The sequence below is a fragment of the Lontra canadensis genome, unplaced genomic scaffold (assembly GCF_010015895.1).
Source record: "Lontra canadensis isolate GAN:19392208 unplaced genomic scaffold, GSC_riverotter_1.0 scaffold40, whole genome shotgun sequence".
Taxonomy (NCBI): Eukaryota; Metazoa; Chordata; class Mammalia; order Carnivora; family Mustelidae; genus Lontra; species Lontra canadensis.
This window is the reverse complement of record NW_022631034.1, coordinates 17,087,906-17,107,708: the sequence shown is the minus strand read 5'-3', so window position 1 is coordinate 17,107,708 and position 19,803 is coordinate 17,087,906. Positions and strand designations below refer to the sequence as shown.

The window sequence follows — 19,803 nt, the reverse complement described above, 5'->3', positions numbered from 1 at the left end:
TATTGAAATACGGATAACTTTTTTTAACCAGAACTTCTCAGCGAATGGTCATTGTGTGCCCCATTTCTTCACCCTGGGTCCTGCTCCCACTAGTCTCATCTGCACCTCCCTGAACGGTGGAATGGTACCTTGCATTAGGGTCTGTTATCAAAGGAACGAGACTGAGACAAGGTGAAAGTTATGTAAAGCTTTATTCTATGCCAAGCATTACAAGTCAGACTGACCGGCCAGGGCTGTCTCCGAAGAGCGACCACCCCCAGCTTACAGAATCAAGAATCGATTGAATGACCAGTCAGAGCCGCCTCCGAAGACAGCGACCCCTCCCAATCTTACAGGCTACATTTTATCGGGTGAAACTGCAACCCATATCTTGGTATCTCAACCCACCAGGTTTGTGTGTCTCTTGCTGATTGGCTAGTTTCATCCGGTCTAGTGACGTGTTATTCAAGATTACTCCATACTAGGAACTGTTACAAACAGGTTTTCCTGGGAAGGCATTAGCGAACATATTCAGTGTGAGTAATAAGATCGTCGTCCTTCCCAAGATGGAGTCATTTTGGTTTGGGCAAGACCTTCTCACTGTTACAATCAGTACTTCGTACTGATTAGATGTCTCCATCTGGCCTGACTCGTCCCTGTATTCTGGGCTCTGTTATCAGGAACTAGCCGACTACATTTTACTGGTTTCCTGGACTTGCTTCTAAGCAAGTTTCTCTGGGGGGAAGAATCAATTTAAGTTTACTGCGCAAACAACAAAATGGCTCTTTAACCGACATGGAGTCGCTCTGGCTAAATAGGTCCTTACACCTTGTCTTTCTTGATTGCTTTAATAGCTTCACCACTCCTCCCACCAACACGTTTTAAAAGAACCCACATACAGAGCTCTGGTAAAAATAGTTAATAAATGTGGGAAATGTCTCAACAGAATTAATTTTTAAGCCTCCTAGCCTTTGTTAACCTTCCATCTGCCAAACCACTTACAGGAAATCTGTATGTGATGGGAATAGTTTATTGTCCCCGAGTTAGCCAGCACAATCCAATTTGTCTGAACTGATGAAATTAAAACCAAATGGAGACTTAGGTAAAATATTCCACAGAGACGTTACGTCTGCTACTCTGCTGGTCCCTGTAGAGCTCAGTTCCTTAGAAACAGGATTGACTCACCTTTCTATTATTACTACAATGAAATGTGCATGAATTGTCCATCATTTGTTTCTACATTTTGGATTTTTTTAAAGGCTTGGAATAAAAATGGGTCCTTGGGAGTCTGGGAGCAGAAGCAAAGACTGCTCTTAAAGGTTCTTCGTTCAGATATATAAACAAAATGTACTGAAACTTCATCAAATCCAGTTCAAGCTCTTGAATGTATAATAGGGATTGGCTTCTTTCCTGAAGAGGCCGTTTTCTGAATGTTGCGTATAGCCAGAGACCTCACATTTCTGTTTTGAACTTTTCCCCTTCTTCTGGGCCATTCAGATATTCTGAAATGTCTGCTAAGTGAGTTTCTGATTCAGGCAGGGTGCTGTTTGCTTCATAGTGTCAATGAATTAGAAGAGCTAGGAAGTTTATGGGAACCAGAGACACCTATTTCTTTTTCTTTCTTTTTTTTTTTTTTAAAGATTTTATTTATTTATTTGACAGAGAGAGACACAGCAAGAGAAGGAACACAACAGAAGAAGAAAAGCAGGCTTCCCGCCAAGCAGGGAGCCAATATGGGGCCGCATCCCAAGACCCTGGGATCAGGACCTGAGCCAAAGGCAGGCGCTTTACAACTGAGCCACCCAGTCACCCGGAGAGGCCTATTTCTTATTAGTAAATTCTCCCCTTTTAAATATTTCTCCTCCACTTTATTCCTGCTGTGGCTTTGCAGAAATCCACAGCTTTCTCAACTGTCCCATGTTCTTCCGTGGAAGCAAAAATAATTTTTCTATTTTTTTAGTTTAGGGGAACACCAGCAATTCTTCCACCATTATCAGAATTTTCTAAGTAAAGGGCTTCTCTCTCTCTTTTTAGAGAGAGAGAGAGAGAATGCTAAGCAGGCTCCACGTTCAGCATGGAGCCCAAAGTGGGGCTCCATCTCATGACCCTTAGATCATGACCTTAGCGCAAGTCAAGAGTCTGATGCTTAACCAACCCTGGTGTCCGCAGGAACCTCCTCTTTTAAACACAATTCTGGATTCATTGACTTTAGAGAGAGGGACAGAGCAGAGCACCTGTGATTTTAACTTCCAAGCTCCACTTCCCCTGGATCCCTCAGAGAGCTCCCAGGAGGAGAGACTCACCCCCAACCCTGCAGGTAGAGCAGAGCCCCTGCTGCATTCTTAGGGGGGAGCCCCAAAAGCCCAGTGGGAAGGAGCTGGGGGAGGGAAGGGGAGAGGACAGGTGGAGGTGTTTTCTTCCCCTCCAACTCTGGTGACCCTCCCCAAATTAGAAGAGAAAATTGCTCACATTATTTTACACTTGAGGCAACCCAGTGAAATCCAAGTGTTAATCTTTCTGATTTAGCTGTTCTTTCAAGTGCAAAGGATTTAGAGGTCAATGAAAAGCTGCCAGAATATTGTCTCCTTCACTCTGGCTCCTGCCAACTTAATTTGAAATTGGCTTTGTCAACTCTCCTTTTCTCATCTGGGTAGAACCCAGACAGATTTCTGCCTGCAGATGACAAAATCCTGCCCACCCCCACCCCAGATCTGCTTCTTCTAGTCCAGGTTGGGAGGTTGGCTCAAAACGACATTGGTGACCGTTTGGGCCACTGGGGGTTGTCCCAAGGACAAATCAGCTGCTGCCCAGGGCCTGATGGTTTTCCTGAAGACTTGCAGTTTTTCAGAAAGGGAATGGTAGGGAATTGGAGAGAAACAATAATAGCTGAAAGCCTAAAATACCCTGGAATTTCGTCAGGTATGACATCATGGAACTATTAGCAACTCTTTGAAAGTTATCCCAAGGTTTAGCACCTTATACAGCCTGGCACTGGCAGATTCTTGCTAAATATTTATAGGATGAATCAATAAACTCACTGTTAGAATGAAATAAATAAACCCTTGGTAAATACTAGGAATGTTCTTTATATTTTCTTTCATGTGTTTTGCTCTGAAGAATGTCTTAGCCATTTTCCACAATCTCGTTTTCAAATTTAATCTTGTTTCCAAACTGATGAAGCCAATGGCCACTGGCCCAAAGACCCCTTCATAGCATCAGCAAAGGCAACTACTTTAATGACATTCCATCGCTCTGACACTGTTAAATTTGAGTATACCAGCGGGAAGCTTGGAAACATTCATGCCTCTGAAAATATGTCAAACACTGTCACAAGCCCAGGACCTTACATGTCGCAAGCGACTATCAGGAAAATGATCAGTGTATGAACTGAAGAGGTGGGTGTGAACGCCACTGCCCCGGGCTTGCTGACATTCCTCTCAGCTTCCTGGGGAAGATGATCTCATGGAAGGTGGAGATAGCCAGGTGTCATTCCTCTCTGCTGCCAGGTAGAGATGGTCAGACGACAGAGGTGTTCAGGGGACCTGTGGAGATAATCGGGTGACACTCTTCCCAGCTGCAGAAGATGGTCAGATTGTTTTTCTCAGATTGCTTGTACTAAGCATTTCTAGAATTTGCCCACCCAATATCCCAACTAGGAAGACCCCAGGCACAACTGGGTGGTTATAAGCAAGACCAAGGATGTCAGCCCTTGCCAAGGGAAGGCTATGGGGAGCAGTGGGATAGTGTACATGAATGGCCTCCTGGTCTACACTCCGGCAGGTCCCAGGACAAGAGCTCCCAGCACCTTCCCAGACCAGCAGCCCAGGGGCCATGGAATGCAATGCCCACTCTCCTGAATCAATGCTGTATTGAGCTGCTCAGTGATTTTCCCAAAGTGTGTCCTACACAGTCTGACATGGTCTGCCCAGGAGCCCTGGTGGGGGGTGACGTAGGAGTAAAGCTTCAAGCGCCCCCACTTCTAAATTGAACAGCCTGCTTTTTGTTTTTTTACTGATTTTGTATGGTAGGTTTCCAGTCTTCTATTAGAAGGTAATTCGGCATTCTTCAAGCAATAATGATAGTCCCGGAGACCAAGATAAGGGTTCTGACAGTTCTAACACAGGACCTTGCCTCCTGTAGGCACTCAACACGTGTTCACTAGAGGCTCCTCTCTGGTTCACTAGAGGCCCCGACACTGGTTTCTCTGAAGGTCATTTCCAAATTGCAACACTCGGGACTGAGTTTCCATTCCTGTGACTTTCACTGCAGGAAAACTGAAACCGACCTGAAGCTGGACCATGTGTTTGTTTGTTTGTTTGTTTGTTTGTTGTTTTTTGCTGTTTACCCAAACCAACACCTGTTGTTTACTGATCACCTAGCTCGTAGTTAGCCCTGGATGAATGTTTGCAGAATGGTTGAATAGTTAAGTGAAAGATGTGTAATCCTATGCAAGTTTCTTGCCCTCGTTTGTAACATGAGCTTAAATCCACCTCCTTTGCAGTTTGTGGTGAGGAGTAAATGAAAGAAGACAGGTGAATTGTTTAGCACATAATCGGATCAAGAAATCTCATTTTATTCTCTTTTCTTTCACATAATCAGTAGATATCCTGAGTGCACTTGCTGGAGGTAACCTCATACATGACGAACCAGGCAGGGAAGAACACGCTAGTGGCCACAGCGGCATAGTCGGATGAGGGAAGTTGTCTGCGTGCGCCGGGCTGGTATAGCTCCACGTGACCTCCAGTTTCATTTTGCTGGAAAAGGACATTCCACCATTCTGCCCTGAGTTTTCATCTGCTGCTTTGGACCTTCCTGCTGGGTTTCAGGCAGAGGCTGTGATGGCATCAGGAAGGTTGGCCAGAATGATCATGTAGAAAAGTAATCTCTGGATGAGAAAGATGGCAGCTGAGACAACAGGAGTCTCTTGGTGAGTTGTTTTTAAAATCTGAAAATACATTTCTGGGAACTTGAACAAAGTGGAAGATTTACACAGAAAAAAATCTGAATCAATATACGAACAGATAAATAACCTGGTTTATGATCTGCCTACAGACAGTAATGGAGCCCATAGAAAGTGAAAGGGATCCCCCTACTCCGTAAAGGCTTTATCTTGCTCTGGACACAGCCATTCCGAAAGCTCTAAATGGGCCATGTGATTTCCATGAGTTCAGAGCTTCGCTTGCTTCAAACGGGCACTTCTTTGTCCTCTTCTAGGTTTCAGCATTGGGTGAGTGGCTATACATTAGAAACATAGTATTTCTTTGCTACGGAGTGTTGCCATCTTCAGACAGTAAACACTGCTGTCCTCCAGTGAAGCTTCCTGCTTCTCAGGGCTGATTGCCTCTACTGTGTGTGTGTTGGTGTGTAATATACATACACACATATATAAAGTATATATAAAGTATATGTGCGTGTATTTATATATCTAATATACACCTATATTAGATAGAATGTGACTTCAAGGTGAAGAGAATTGGGGGACAGCTTCCTTCTAGTCCTAAAAGATTTCCTAAGAGTTTTAAAGATATTGTGCTTTATTCATAGGCTTTGCATCTAGTCTGGATATAAAAATTGCTTTTATCTATGCACTATGACAAGAGTGGTTTTTTAATTGAGAGGGCTAGGTTAGCCTAACTACTGAGCTGGAGGATGATATATATATTTCAGATACAATGTAGGGATCTAATGGTTCAGTTTAAATTGGGTCAAATGCCAGTAAAATGTTAATTTTTTTTTAAATTTTTAGAAAGATTTTATTTGCTTGAAAGAGAGAGAGAGAGAGAGAAAGAATACACTTAAGTTGGGGAGTGGCAGGCAGAGGAAGAAGCAGGCTCCACACTGAGCAAGGAGCCTGATGTGGGGCTCAATCCCAGGACCCTGGGATCATGACATGAGCCGAAGGCAGATGCTTAACCGATGGGGCCACCCAGGCCTCCCAAAATATTAAATTGTTTTCACATGATATTCTAACATGCCATCTTTTTTCTCCCTAAGTTTATGCTGGCACACCACTCTAACATTATCTGTCAACAAAATGGCCTTGAACTGCATAAGAAACACAAGTAACCTTGTCTATGGAAGTAATGCCAAGATAAACATGTAAACAAAGGATTTCAGGTTGAGTGTGTCCCTAGCTCAACAAAAAATGGAGACATTTTCTAGTTGTACTCATGTCTTTAACAAACCTCATTTGGTTGTTCCCCAAGAGCTAAGAATCGAATCTTAGAGAAGGCTGTTCCACCTGTCACATCAGAGTGGTTGATGACCCTCATGGTCAGGTCACCGTTTCCCATACCCTGGGGAAGTGACGTGCTGATAAACTGCCTCAAAAAGACAAAACCAAACCCAACAACAACAACAAAATCAATTCTGATTGATTTGTGATATTTGCCAACGTCTCCAATATAAGGACCCCTGCTGTGGCCATCGTTGTGCTACCAACAGTTACTGGTTTAAAGAATTCCCGAGCACTGGACAGTGAGATCTGGTGAGCTGACCTGGGCTGTGTCAGATGCACCTTCGTGTCTGTTTTTCTTCTACTCTCCTACCTCTGGGGTTTTATACCTGCTCTTCTGCCTGGAACGTTCTGGAGACCTTTCTCCTTACATTGCAGACTGGCTTTTCAGCTAGCATTATTGGAATCCTCCGGGGAATGAAACAGTGATATAAAATAAAGCACTTGGAAGAGTATCTGGTATACAATGAATGCTATTTAAGGAATGTTTATTAATATTCTTTTCCTTCACTGACCATCAAGACCAAATTAGGAGTTCATCGTGTGTGTGCTGGGCTTTCCTGTGCTTCTGTCATGTGGTACCCCCACATGCTGTATTGTTCAGGGTTCCTTCCTGGCCCTTGTCGGCTCAGGCTTCATAATGTTTACTGTTGCATCCCTGGCGAGCTTGGTGCCTAGAAACCAGAAGACACTCAATGTATACTCATGGCATAATAACCGGCTAGGTCATTGAATCTGTTGTTTACTACCAGCGTGAATTAGAAATCAAAAGGGTCAGTGTTCATGTCAAGAAATGGTTATGAGAAACAGGTAAAGGGGATGATGCAGTGATAGCGAAAGAGACTCTTATTTTCTGAGGTCGGCTTTATTCGTGTTGACAGAAAAGGCATTCTTTGATCAGAGCAGCCAAATTGGGGCTGCTCAGTTTGAGGGCTGCTGGTGCTGCCATTGACAATCACGTTATAGCGCAAGGTGCTGGCTTTCTTGGCATTATAAGAACGCTTGTGATTTCAGGAATTCACTTTCTGTTTTGTTAAGATCCTTATCTTACGTATGTATCTGGCGGGGAAGGGGGGAGGAGGTAGAGGTTGCTCTAAAATAGCTCTAATGAAACCTTTTTTTTTTCTTTTTGATTGACTATAAATGCTTCTTAACCACTTTGGGGTTACAGATTCCTTTAAAAGAATTTGCTAAAAGCTTCTAACCAGAAAAATACTCTGTGCACATACATATACCAGTCTTACACACAATTCACTTGTGCACTTCCAAAGAACCCCAGTTTAAAACTCCTGTCTTCCTGCATTTGTCTGATTTATCTTCGTGACAATTCTTTGAAGTTGGTATGGGTGGAAGCAAAGAATGATGAGTTCATTTGCCCAGAAAACATAATGGTAGCAATTACGTAATTGACCACGATAGCATAAATAGCCTCACCTAGCCATCCCGAGTGACTACTGCAAATTGAAGTGCTATTTTAAGGGAACTTGCTTTAATTATGAAGTAATATCTTTATTCATTCATTCATTCATTCATTCATTCTTTCATTCATTCATTCTTCAAAGATTTTATTTGAAGTTAAGTTTAGTTAAAATGTAGTATTAGTTTCAGGGGCAGAATTTAGTGATTCATCAGTTGCATAGAACACCAAGTGCTCATTATGCCAAGTGCCCATCACCTAATTACCCATTCCCCTCCTCCCCTGCAGCAACCCTCAGTTTGTTCTCTATAGTTAAGAGTCTTTTATGGTTTGCTTCAATCTCTGTTTTTATCTTATTTTATTTTTCCTTCCCATCCCCTATGTTGATCAGCTTTGTTTCTTAAATTCCACATATGAGTAAAATCATATGGTATTTGTCTTTCTCTGACTTATTTTACCTTGCATAATATACTCCATCTCCATCCCTGTCATTGCAAATGGCCACATTTGCATATGACACACACACATACATATATATAGATATGTATGTATGTATATATCTCACATCTTCTTTATCCATTCATCAGTTGATGGACATCTAGACTCTTTCCATAATTTGACTATTGATAATGCTGCTATAAACATTGGGGTGCATAAAAAAATATTTTATTTATTTATTTGTCAGAAAGAGAGAGAGAGAGCGCACAAGAAGTCAGAGGCAGAGAGAGAAGCAGGCTCCCTGCTGAGCAAGGAACCCGATGCAGGACTCAATTCCAGGACCCTGGGATCATGATCTGAGCTGAAGGCATCTGCTTAACAGACTGAGCCACCCAGACATCCCTCAAATCAGTACTTTTGTATTCTTTGGATAAATACCTAGTAGTGCAATTGCTGGGTCAATAGATAGTTCTATTTTTAACTTTTTGAGGACCCTCCATACGATTTTCCAGAGTGGCTGCACCAGCTTGCATTCCCACCAACAGTGTAGGAGGGTTCCCCTTTCTCCACATCCTCGCCAGCATCTGTCATTGCTTGACTTGTTAATTTTAGCCATTCTGACTGGTGTGAGGTGGCATCGCATTGTGGTTTTGATTTGTATTTCCCTGATGCTGAGTGATGTGGACACTTCTTCATGTGTCTGTTGGCCATCTGGATGTCTTCTTTGCAGAAATGTCTGTTCATGTCCTCTGCCCATTTCTTGATTGGATTATTTGTTCTTTGGGTGTTGAGTTTGATAAGTTCTTTACAGATTTTGGCTCCTAGTCCTTTATCAGATATGTCATTTTCAAATATCTTCTCCCATTCCAAGGGTTGCTTTTTAGTTTTGTTGATTGTTTTTCTTTGCTGTGCAGAAGCTTTTATCTTGATGAAGTCCCAATAGTTCATTTCTGTTTTTGTTTGCCTTGCCTCTGGAGACCTATCTAGTAAGAAGTTGCTGTGGCCGTCATCAAAGAGGTTGCTGCCTGTGTTCTCCTTTAGGATTTTCATGGATTCCTGTCTCACATTTAGATCTTTCATCCATTTTGAATTTGTGTGTGGTGTAAGAAAGTGTCCAGTTTCATTCTTTTGCACGTGGCTGTCCAATTTTCCCAACACCATTTGTTGAAGGGACTGCCTTTTTTCCATTGGATATTCTTTCCAAAGAATATCAAAGATTAGTTGACCATATAGTCGTGGTTCTATTTTGGGTTCTGTATTCTGTTCCATTGATCTATGTGTCTGTTTTTGTGCCAGTACCATACTGTCTTGATGATTAAAGCTTTGTAATAGAGCTTGAAGTTTGGAATTGTGATACCTCCAGCTTTGGCTTTCTTTTTCCAACATTCCTTTGGGTATTTGGGCTCCATACAAATTTTAGGATTGTTTGTTCTAGCTCTGTGAAAAATGTTGGTGTAATTTTGATAGGGATTGCATTAAATGTATAGATTGCTTTGGGTAGTATAGACATTTTAACAATATTTGTTCTAATCCATGAGCGTGGAATATTTTTCCATTTCTTTGTGTCTTCCTCAATTTCTTTCATTGGTGTTCTGTAGATTTCAGAGTACAGTCTTTTATCTCTTTGGTTAGGTCTATTCCTAGATATGGTTTTTGGTGTGATTGTTAATGGAAGCCTTCCCTTGATTTCCCTTGTTGCTGCTTCATTATTGGAGGATAGAAATGCAACAGATTTATGTACATTAATTTTATATCCTGTGACTTTGCTGAATTCATGTATAAGTTCTAGCAACTTTTTGGTGGAGTCTTGTGGGTTTTCAACATAGAGAATCATATCATCTGCAAAGAGGGGGAGTTTGACTTCCTTGCTGATTCAGATGCCTTTTATTTCTTTTCGTTGTCTGACTGCTGAGGCTAGGTCTTCTAGTACTATGTTGAGTAACAGTGGTGAGACTGGACATCCTGTCTTGTTCCTGACCTTAGGGAAAAAGCCCAGTTTTTCCCCATCGAGAATAATATTTGCCGTGGGGTTTTTGTTATGGCCTTTATGATGTTGACATATGTTCCTTCTTTCCCTAGTTTCTTGAGGGTTTTTATCAAGAAAGGATGCTGTATCTTGCCAGATGCTTCTTTTGAATCTAGTGAGAAGATCATATGGTTCGTATCCTTCCTCTTATTAATGTGGTGGATCACGTTGACTGACGTGCAGTTATTGAACCAGGCCTGCAGCCCCAAAATAAATCCCACTTGATTGTGGTGAATAATCCTTTTGATGTAATCTTGAATTCTATTAGCTAGTATCTTGTTGAGAATTTTTGCAACTATGTTCATCAGGGATATTGGTCTGTAATTCTCATTTTTAGTGGGGTCTTTGGTTTTGGAATCAAGGTAATGCTGATCTCATAGAATAAGTTTGGAAGTTTTCCTTCCATTTCTATTGTTTTTTGGAGCAGTTGCAGAAGATTAGGTAATAATTCTTTAGTGTTTGGTAGAATTCCCCTGGGAAGCCATCTGGCCCCGGATTCCTGTTTGTTGGAAGATTTTTTATTACGGCTTCAGTTTCTTTGCTGATTATGGATCTGTTTAGGTTTTCTATTTCTTACTGTTACAGTTTTGATAATTTATATATTTCTAGGAATTTATCCATTTCTTCCAGATTGCCTAAGTTGTTGGCTCATAATTGCTCATAATATTCTCTTATAATTGTTATGTTTTTGTGGTATTGGTTGTGATCTCTCTTCTTTCATTCATGATTTTACTTATTTGGGTCCTTTTTCTTTTCTCTTTGATAAATCAGGTTGGGGGCTTATCAATTTTTTTAATTCTTGACAAGAATCACCTCGTAGCTTCATTGATCTGTTCTACTGTTTTTTATTTTTATATCACAGATTTCTGCTCTAATCTTTATTATTTCCCTTTTTCTACTGATTTTAGGCTTTATTTTCTGTTCTTTTTCCAGCTACTTTAAGTGTAAAGTTAGCTTATATATTTGAGACTTTTCTTGCTTCTGGAGGTAGGCCTGTATTTGCAATATACATCCCTCTTAGGACTGCCTTTGCCGCATCCCAAAGATTCTGGACTGTCATGTTTTTGTTTCATTTGCCTCCATGTTTTTTTAAAATTTCTTCTTTAATTTTCTGGTTAACCCACTTATTCTTCAGTAGAGTGTTCTTTTTTTTTTTTTTTTAAGATTTTGTTTATTTGAGAAAGAGAGCACGAGCAGGGCAGAGGGAGAGAGAGAAGCAGGCTCCCCACTGAACAGGGAATCCAGTGCAGAGCTCAATCCCAAGATGCTGGGATCACAATCTAAGCCTAAGGCAGACCCTTAACCTACTGAGCTACCCAGCCCCTAGTAGGATGTTCTTTAACCTCCATGAGGTCTTTCCAAATTTTTTCTTGTGGTTGACTTTAAGTTTCATAACATTGTGGTCTGAAAATATGCATGGTATGATCTCAATCTCTTTGTCCGTGTTGAGGCCTCGTTTGTGACCCAGAATGTGATCTATTCTGGAAAATGTTCCATGTGCACTCAAAAAGAATGTATGGATGAAATGTTGTGAATATATCTGTGAAGTCCATCTGGTCCAGTGTGTCATTCAAAGCCATTGTTTCCTTGTTGATCTGCTTAGGTGATCTGTCCATTGCTGTGAGTGGGGTGTTACAGTCCCCTACTATTATTGTACTATTATCAGTGAGTTTCGTTAAGTTTGTAATTAATTGATTTATATATTTGGATGCTCATAAGTTGGGGGCATAAATATTTATAGTTGTTAGATCTTCTAGTTGGATAGACCCCTTTATTATGATATAGTGTTCCTCTTCATCTCTTATTAGAGTCTTTGGCTTAAAATCTAGTTTGTCTGATATAAGGATGGTACTCCAGATAAGGTAATACCTTAAACATTTTATCAAATCCCTAGAACCTCTGCAGTTTCGTTTGGACACGCCATGTTAGGAATTGTCACTGCCGTTCTTGCGTTCATTGCTCACTGTTGCAAACAGACTATTGGAGGAGTTGTAAATTGGCCTGAGATCCAATAATTATATCAAATTCAATCTTTTCAATTTTATAATAATAACTGCACACCAAATACACGTGTTATCAATCTGAACTTTCTCATGTTTCTGCTAATGGAGGATGGGGTGTTGGCGAAGAGGACAACAAAAACAATTTTGTTTATATTTGCAGTCCATTTTGGAAGCTGCTTTCTTCTCCTAATTTTTTTCCTTGCCTATGCAAATAGTTTGATGGATTTCAATTCCCTGGAAACAAATCATGGCAGTGGAAGCAAGCAACTCATATCTTCTCTAAAAGGAGGGATTAAGTTTGGGGTTTCCATTGCCTCTTCTGTTTCTGACATTCCATGGTTGTCTGATTCTGTCTTGGAGACTTTGGAGAGGCAGGAAAAGGCCAACCAGGATTAAACTGTTCTGTAGATAATCAACTATTTGCACTTTAGCAATTAAATATGAAAACCTTCTTTTCTCAATCTCTTACCACGTTTCACAAGAAGAGTGAAAGACTGATCTCTAACAATGTTGTGGACAAGTCGACGTGTAAGAAATGAAATGCCTAGTCTTACATAATCCTGTGCATTTCAGGAAGAAAAGTGGAATATTCTGAAACAAAATATCTATGTGAACAACTTTCCAAGAACAAAAATATAAAGAACCTCTTCACCAGAATGAGAATGTTTCTTAAATATCATTGCTGCAATGAATCTATTTGGAGATGACAATATTATAAGCACCTTGAGAGGTAAGTGTGACTTTAAAAAAATAGCAGTATCATTGGGGCGCTTGGGTGGCTCAGTGTGTTAAGCGTCTGCCTTCAGCTTGGGTCATGATCTCAGGGTCCTGGGATCGAGCTCCGCATCGGGCTCTCTGCTCGGTGGGGAGCCTTCTTTCCCCTCTCTCTCTGCCTGCTTCTCTGCCTACTTGTGATCTGTCTCTCTGTCAAATAAATAAACTCTTTTTTTTAAAAAAAAGAAAATATCAGTGTCATTAATGAGTACAGTACCATCCACCTCCTTTTCTCTAGAAGTTAATTCTATTTATTTAAAAGGATCCTCCAGGACATAATTTTGAATGTTGTCAGGAGTTTTCTTTCTTATGTCCAATTCTTCCAAATTCCTGGAGACAGCATAAACAATATGCAATATACTGTACCCCTGTGTGTTCACGGGGAAAGACCTTGTTCACTCACATGGCACTGGATATCTGAGTTAATTCTCCATATGTCCTATTACTCACTTTGTTACAGTAAACAAATCATACTTAAGAATGGAAAAATCTTAGCAATGAGAGATTGGAATTATCTGGAGCCTTGGCTGAACAGCTTGGAAGATTTTTTTAGAGCTATTTTAGAGATAGCTTACCTCTGTCCTCCCTCCCGTACACATACACCTAAGACAAGGATCTTGAAAACACAGGGGGAGAGTCTCTGAGTATACACCAAACCCAGAATAAAGAAAGATAGTTCCAAAGAAGGAGCTATATCCAGCAACACAGGTTGTGATGGCTCTTTATCTCCATACAAGGGAATGTTCCAGGCCCAAGACACTTTTCAGCCATTGCTCAAGGGTCAACAAGCTGTTCCCAACTGCCTTTCCTACCACGTACCTATCTTTTACCAGCTGTGTTGGCCAAGTTATTGAACCTTGCTGAGTTGTTCCCTCATCTTTAAAATAGAAGGTAATAATAGCAATGACAATAAGAATACCTACTTTGTAGGGTTTGAGAATTACATAAGATAAGGAATATTTTTTAAAAACCTATTAGTATCACACCTAGCACATATGTGTTCAGTAAATGTTCCCAAAAAGTCAAGGACCTGAACTTCAGTCTGTCCCCAATACTATGCTTTTGGGGTGGGAAGGAAGTAGAGACATTCACTTACTCATTTCACAAACATTTATTGAATGCCTTTTATGCATCAGACACCATTGTAAGTAACAGGAATTCAGAGATAAAGAAGAAAAACTAAATCCCTTCTGATGGTTAAGATGCCACTAAACAAATTAATATATATTGGGGATGATGAGTGCTTTGAAGAAAAATAAGGCCGAGTAGGGTGATTTAAAGTGAGGAAGAGCCTTTCAGAGAGGCTGGTCAGGAGATCTATGGGGAGGTCACAGATGAGCAGAGGCCTGAAACGAGTGATGCGAAGAGCCTTGAGAAGCTTGGGGAAGAGTGTTCAAAGCAGAGGGAGTGGCACCTGCAAAAGCCCTGAGGAAAGAACAAGGTGGGGGACGTCAAAGAATGGGAAGAAGCTGCAGGCATGAAAGATGGCAGGAAAATGACAGGCAGAAGCCTGCATTGTAGAGCATCAGAAGTCATGGGAAGGATTTTGGATTTAGTCTGGAATGTGTTGGATAAGGATACCATAAAAATGTATTACCTTTTCAAAAGAGAATTCTGGCTTCTTTTGAGGGGATAAGAACAAAAGGATTCAAATAGGGGTTATTACAGCCGGCATGGAAAGAGCCAATGGGTATTTGGACTAAAGTGGTGATGGAGGAGGCGAGAGATGTTTTGGGGAGAGTTTGAAGATGATGGTTAGCCATGGTACATGAGAGAAAAAGGGGGCTTTGCCTGAGCAGGCTGGTGATTGGCTAGGGAATGACCTAGGTGGGGAACACTGCGGCAGAAGCAAGTAAGGAATGGAAACCAGGAGCTTAACTTCGACAGGGTGAGTTCGAGATGCCTGTGAAATGTCAAATGGCAGGATGAAGCAGGTCATTAAATGCGTGGATCTGGAGCTCAGGCGAGGGATTATGGGGAAGATATAAAACTGGGGTTCATAAGCATGTAGTTTGTATTTGTAGTCATGGGACTTGGTGAAATCATTCAAAAAGTGAGTATGGATTAAGAAGAAAAGAGATCAAAGATAGAGCACTGGGACACTGGCTCAGAGGTCAGAAAGATGAGGGCGTCCTGCGAAGAAATCTAAGGAGGAAGAGCCCCATTCCCACTGATGGTAGCAGATGCGGAGTCCTAGAATGCGCTCCTTTCTGGCCCGCAAGTCCCACGGCATCATCCAGGCCTCCACCCAATGCAGCTTTCGCTGCCACCAGCTATAAATTTAGAGGGATTAATACAGAATAAACCTAGGGCATTGTCCTACTCAACACATATTCATTAAATAGTATGTACGAATGAATAAGTGAATATTGACAGATTTTAAATATTTACAAACAGATTTAAATATTTACAAACACTTACTCACATTTGATTTTTCTCCCTGGCAAGAAGGTTGCATTTGCTGCATTTTAACGTCTGTCAGAGGCAATTTTTGATGAAGTCAAAAATCTTTTCTATTAGCTTTGATGGCTTAAACCATCCAGAAATTTATAAACTAATAATGAAAATATTTGGTTCTTAAATAAAGGGATGTGCAAATTTTATATCTTGCAATTTCATTGAATAAGATATTAGCAGTACCATCTACTAATAATATGCATTTATTCATTTTATTATGAAACCAAAACTTACATAATACTTACAGGTCCAAAACACACTCTTAGCTGTGTGTGGGATCTAGTCATTGATACCCCTCTAAGCACAGTAATGAAAATTAGTACTAATATGTGTCAGGTACAAAGGTTTTCACATGCATTCCCTTTCTTTCATGATTCTCCTAGCATCTGTGAGAGTGAGACTACTGTGACCTGTTTCATACAACATAACAATTCAAAGAGTTAAATAACATTCTAGTGGTCAAATGATTAGAATTAGGCAGAACTGAGATTTGAACCCAGCTCAGTGTGATTGTGGAGCCTGGATTCTGCCTCGCTCTGCTCTGTGACCCCTTTTCATGAATCATCATCATCATCAATATCAATTTTACTTATAGCATAAAACTGTAAACATCATACAAGCTTGGCCAACATAAGCATGTGTCTCAAAAAAAAAAAAAAAAAATCAAGTGAAATTCTGGAATTTAGACCAAAACCGGAGGTAATCCCATTCAAGTTTCTGTCAAAAATGGTAACGTTTTCTGTAATACCTTCTGGAAAGCTCGAGCCCAGAACTGGCTGTGGGTCTCCAGGGAAACAGGGCAGCACCCCAGGGAGGAACAGAGCTGCAAAGTCACAGGAATGGGCAACCTCAGCGTCCCCGTTGCCTCCCTAGTGAGAGCAAAAGCAAACACTCCTGGAAGAAAACAAAACCCAGCAACAGAAGGTCTTGAGCAAAATGAGCCATAATACTGAGAGCAGGGATAGTCGCCGGACAACCTCTGTGCCCTGAGTCCAGCAAACGTGGTCAGGGGCGGTGAGGGGGTGGAAGGGAGCTCCATGGCATCCTCACAAAGGCAAGGGACCAAAGGTGGTGGTAATCGTGCTCCAGTTCAAGACTGAGCTTCACACATCTATTTGCAATATGCTAGAGAGGTATTGTATCTGAATCTATTACTATTCACTGGATCTGTTTTAATGAGATAATATATATATTAAAGTGCATTGTGGACAGCAACATGGCAGCTAAAAATAATTACTTATGTCTTGCTGTTAACGATATGACAGTGATCACAAATATTTTGAGTGATTCAAAGTGTAACTTAAAATCTCCTTGCCAAAGAAACTATTGGTTATTTTGCCGTTATTAATTCAATAGGTAAATTAAATGGGCCCTATTTCCTATCCTTTTGGATTCTGTCAATAGTCACCATACGGTAAGGTTCTTACCTTGTGAGGATGACCAGCTGGACTTTACCTAATAAATCTGAGCTCAGTGAGGCTAATCGTTCTGTTTATGATTCTATTACTTTGCCCATTGCTTTGCTTTCCATAATGATTCTGCCTGTTGTCAGAATTCTTAACTGATCTTAGCTGATCTTAAATGATTACTGTAATTGCTTCCCATTACTTGCTATTTTAGGTTTTTTGTTAGATGGCATTTAATGAGGCTTCAGTTTTGATTATAGAGTTGATTCATTCAAAAGATTTTACTTGACTCTATTTCTCCGCCTAAAATTACAGCAGGACAGTGTCCCGTTTCATCTCGCGGTATCATCTGCAGCTCATTTCCCTTTGTTCAAAGATTCCACTGGAGAGCTAAAACCAAAATTCAAATTGTCCCATGGATATAAGATAGGTCTTATTCCTCAGTGAATTCCAGTTCTGAAGGAACACATCTTCCATTGATGAAGAAAACAAGCAGGCCTGAACTAGGATCACCCAGGCAATAGAGATTGGATTTAAGGAATGTACAGTTATGGCCACAGCTGTTTCTCGGTCATGCCAGAACAACTCACTGTACTTTTTTCTTCTTGCATTCAAAAGGGATATTGGAAAAAAATAAACCAAACAAAAAACAAAAAACCACCTAGGAGCCAGGGTTAGAAAACTTAACATTTTAATCAGAATTTTCAACTGTAAGAACTTTAAAATTGGTTTTGAAACCAAAACAGTAAGCCATAACATTGCAAAATACTGTTATTGCTTCATAAAGGCACACTCTAAATGACAAACATTTCTATATGGCTGATCTTATATCGGGTGAAAGCCCAATTATTTCTGAGGACTTGGTCTTCGTTCAAAATAAGAGATTACACCCCCGAAGCTTCAGAGACAACTCCCTGATGTACTCCTAAGCTGACAGGGAAGCATTTGCAGAGGGTCAGAGACATTTTTGTCAATTCTGTGAAAAGATTTTGCATCCCAGCGTCATCTTGAAGTTTATTCTGGTTGCTTGTGGATTCAAAAACGAAAGCCGTGAAAAGCAAAGAGAGGCAAAGCGGCCCTAGCAACAGCCCCCAGACCAGCAGCTCCAGGGACACCTCTGTCCCTGTTGGTCCCCACTGTTTGGCAGCAGGTGAATGGACACTGTTTTGGCGCTGTCCATGCAGGCAGACAGAAGCGATTTTAAAGTGTTAGGCTGACAAGATGTCAGATTTTCCTTTGAATTTCTCTCCTTTGAGTACATGGGGACACCTGGTCTGAGTCTGTGCAGGCAGGACGGACAGGCTCCAGTGAGGTAGAATTAATTTCAAGGGACAGATGTAAAGTCTTTTCTTCATTAGGCAAACTAACGGCACGGGTAAAAGATGGAAGAGTTCTGGTCGAACAATACTTTCTGTCAAACAGACACAGCAGGGATTTTTAGTGGGTCATGAGGTAGTGACGAGCCAACAGGTGCATCGCTGCCCCAAAGCACCAAGGCGTGTCAGCTCCTCAGAGGTAATGGTTTTGTGTGATCTTTGTTGGCTGGATCATGCCTGACCTGGAGGGTACAGATCACTGTGTACCACGTCCTTAAGGCTCGTCAGAAAAGGTTCCTGGTGGGGTGGTGAAAACTCTGAAAATTATGTTATATGAGGAACAGCTGAGGGAATTTGATTTATTTAGTCCAGAAAAGGAAAGATTTGGAAAGTGGAAGAGGAGGAAATATCGGCTGTTGATCTTCAACACCTGAAGAGTACCTTGTGGAAAATTCTGTCGTAATAGTTCTGGAGGTCCCCCCCTCCAAAGGAAAACCCAGGGCCAAATAGGGCAATAGTAGATGATTTCCAGCTCAAGGTCAAGAAGCTTTTTTAAATTATTCCTTTCCCTAAAGGAAAGGTGGGACTCTGAGAGCTTCTGTTCAAAGTGTGGTAAGGTAGAGATTCTGGAAGGCATCCTGGCCCACGCTGCACACTCTGAGGGTAGAGTCTTGGACTCTGTCACCCTAACGGTGACTGTTTTCTCCATCGCTGCAAAGCAGATTGTAGTCTTGTTATCTAATTTAAATCACCATCTACCAAAATAACATTGCTGTGGTTGCTGAAAATGGCCCCAAGATGCTGTGTTCCTCCATCTGAACTGGTGACTCATGCTCATGGGCATGAAGAAATGGGGTTCCCAGGCATCTGACCAGCCTGAACCTTGCTCTTCTCAGCTGTGGGACTGAGACTGAATAGCATACTTAAGATCGTGGCCTTCTGAGCTGCACTGCCTAAGTTCAAAGCCTAGCTCCACACCTTACTCTCTGTGCGAAAGTGTTATTTAACTTCCGGGGACCCTCCGTCTGTAAACTAGAAATGACAGTGGTTGAGTCTGTCTCATGGGTTTTTGTGAGAATTAAGTGAGCAAAGGGTATTACCTACTTTGAGCAGAGCTCACTGCTGTTTTTATGTTCCACGTGAAACTTACCTGCCCCCTTATTTTCAGATAGCCTCCTTCTGTTTCCCCTTGACCCTGAATTCCCGAGGCTCTTTTTGCAGTTCTGGAACATTTTGAGGATTTCTGTAGTTTAAATTGGTTGTTTCTCAGCTTTCCCTGCTGTTGGGGTTTGGGGTACTTGCCTCTCGTGCTTTCCAGCTTCCAAATACGTTGCTGTCATCTCCTTGTCCTTGTGGGCTTAAGTTTTTATTGGAATTTAAGCACGAGAGGAAAAAAATTAGATGTTTGTATTCAACAGGATGGGAGAGCAGGATAAAAAGTTAGAGAACTTAAAGTGCTGTTTTTCAAAGCTAGGAGGGCACAAGATACCCCAGATAGAGATCAGGGCACTTGTGACATAGCCTGATTAGGATGCTAAAAGGTGAATTTCTAAAAAATAATGAAAAAAATTAAAAAAGATTATAGTAAGTGGTGGTAAGCTGCCTGTCTTCTGACCCTTAATACAAAGGAAATCTTTAAATAGCAATTGCCCTTGAAACTTCTAGGAGAAAACTTACATTCTTTCTCTGTCCCTTGAATTTGTAACTCTCCTCCTGTCTTTAAAAAAAAAAAAAATGTAAACACCCCAGGAG

At 41.1% G+C, this 19,803-nt stretch overlaps 1 protein-coding gene across 1 annotated transcript in view; it reads left to right on the top strand.

Moving 5' to 3' along the window:
- The first annotated feature begins 4,728 nt into the window (after positions 1-4,728).
- Positions 4,729-19,803, top strand: part of CTBS (chitobiase) — a 52,526-nt gene continuing 37,451 nt past the window's right edge. The window contains exons 1-2 of the mRNA XM_032870256.1: positions 4,729-4,906; positions 12,672-12,828. The gene's annotated coding sequence lies outside the window, so the exon portion shown is untranslated. The remainder of the gene's footprint in view (positions 4,907-12,671; positions 12,829-19,803) is intronic.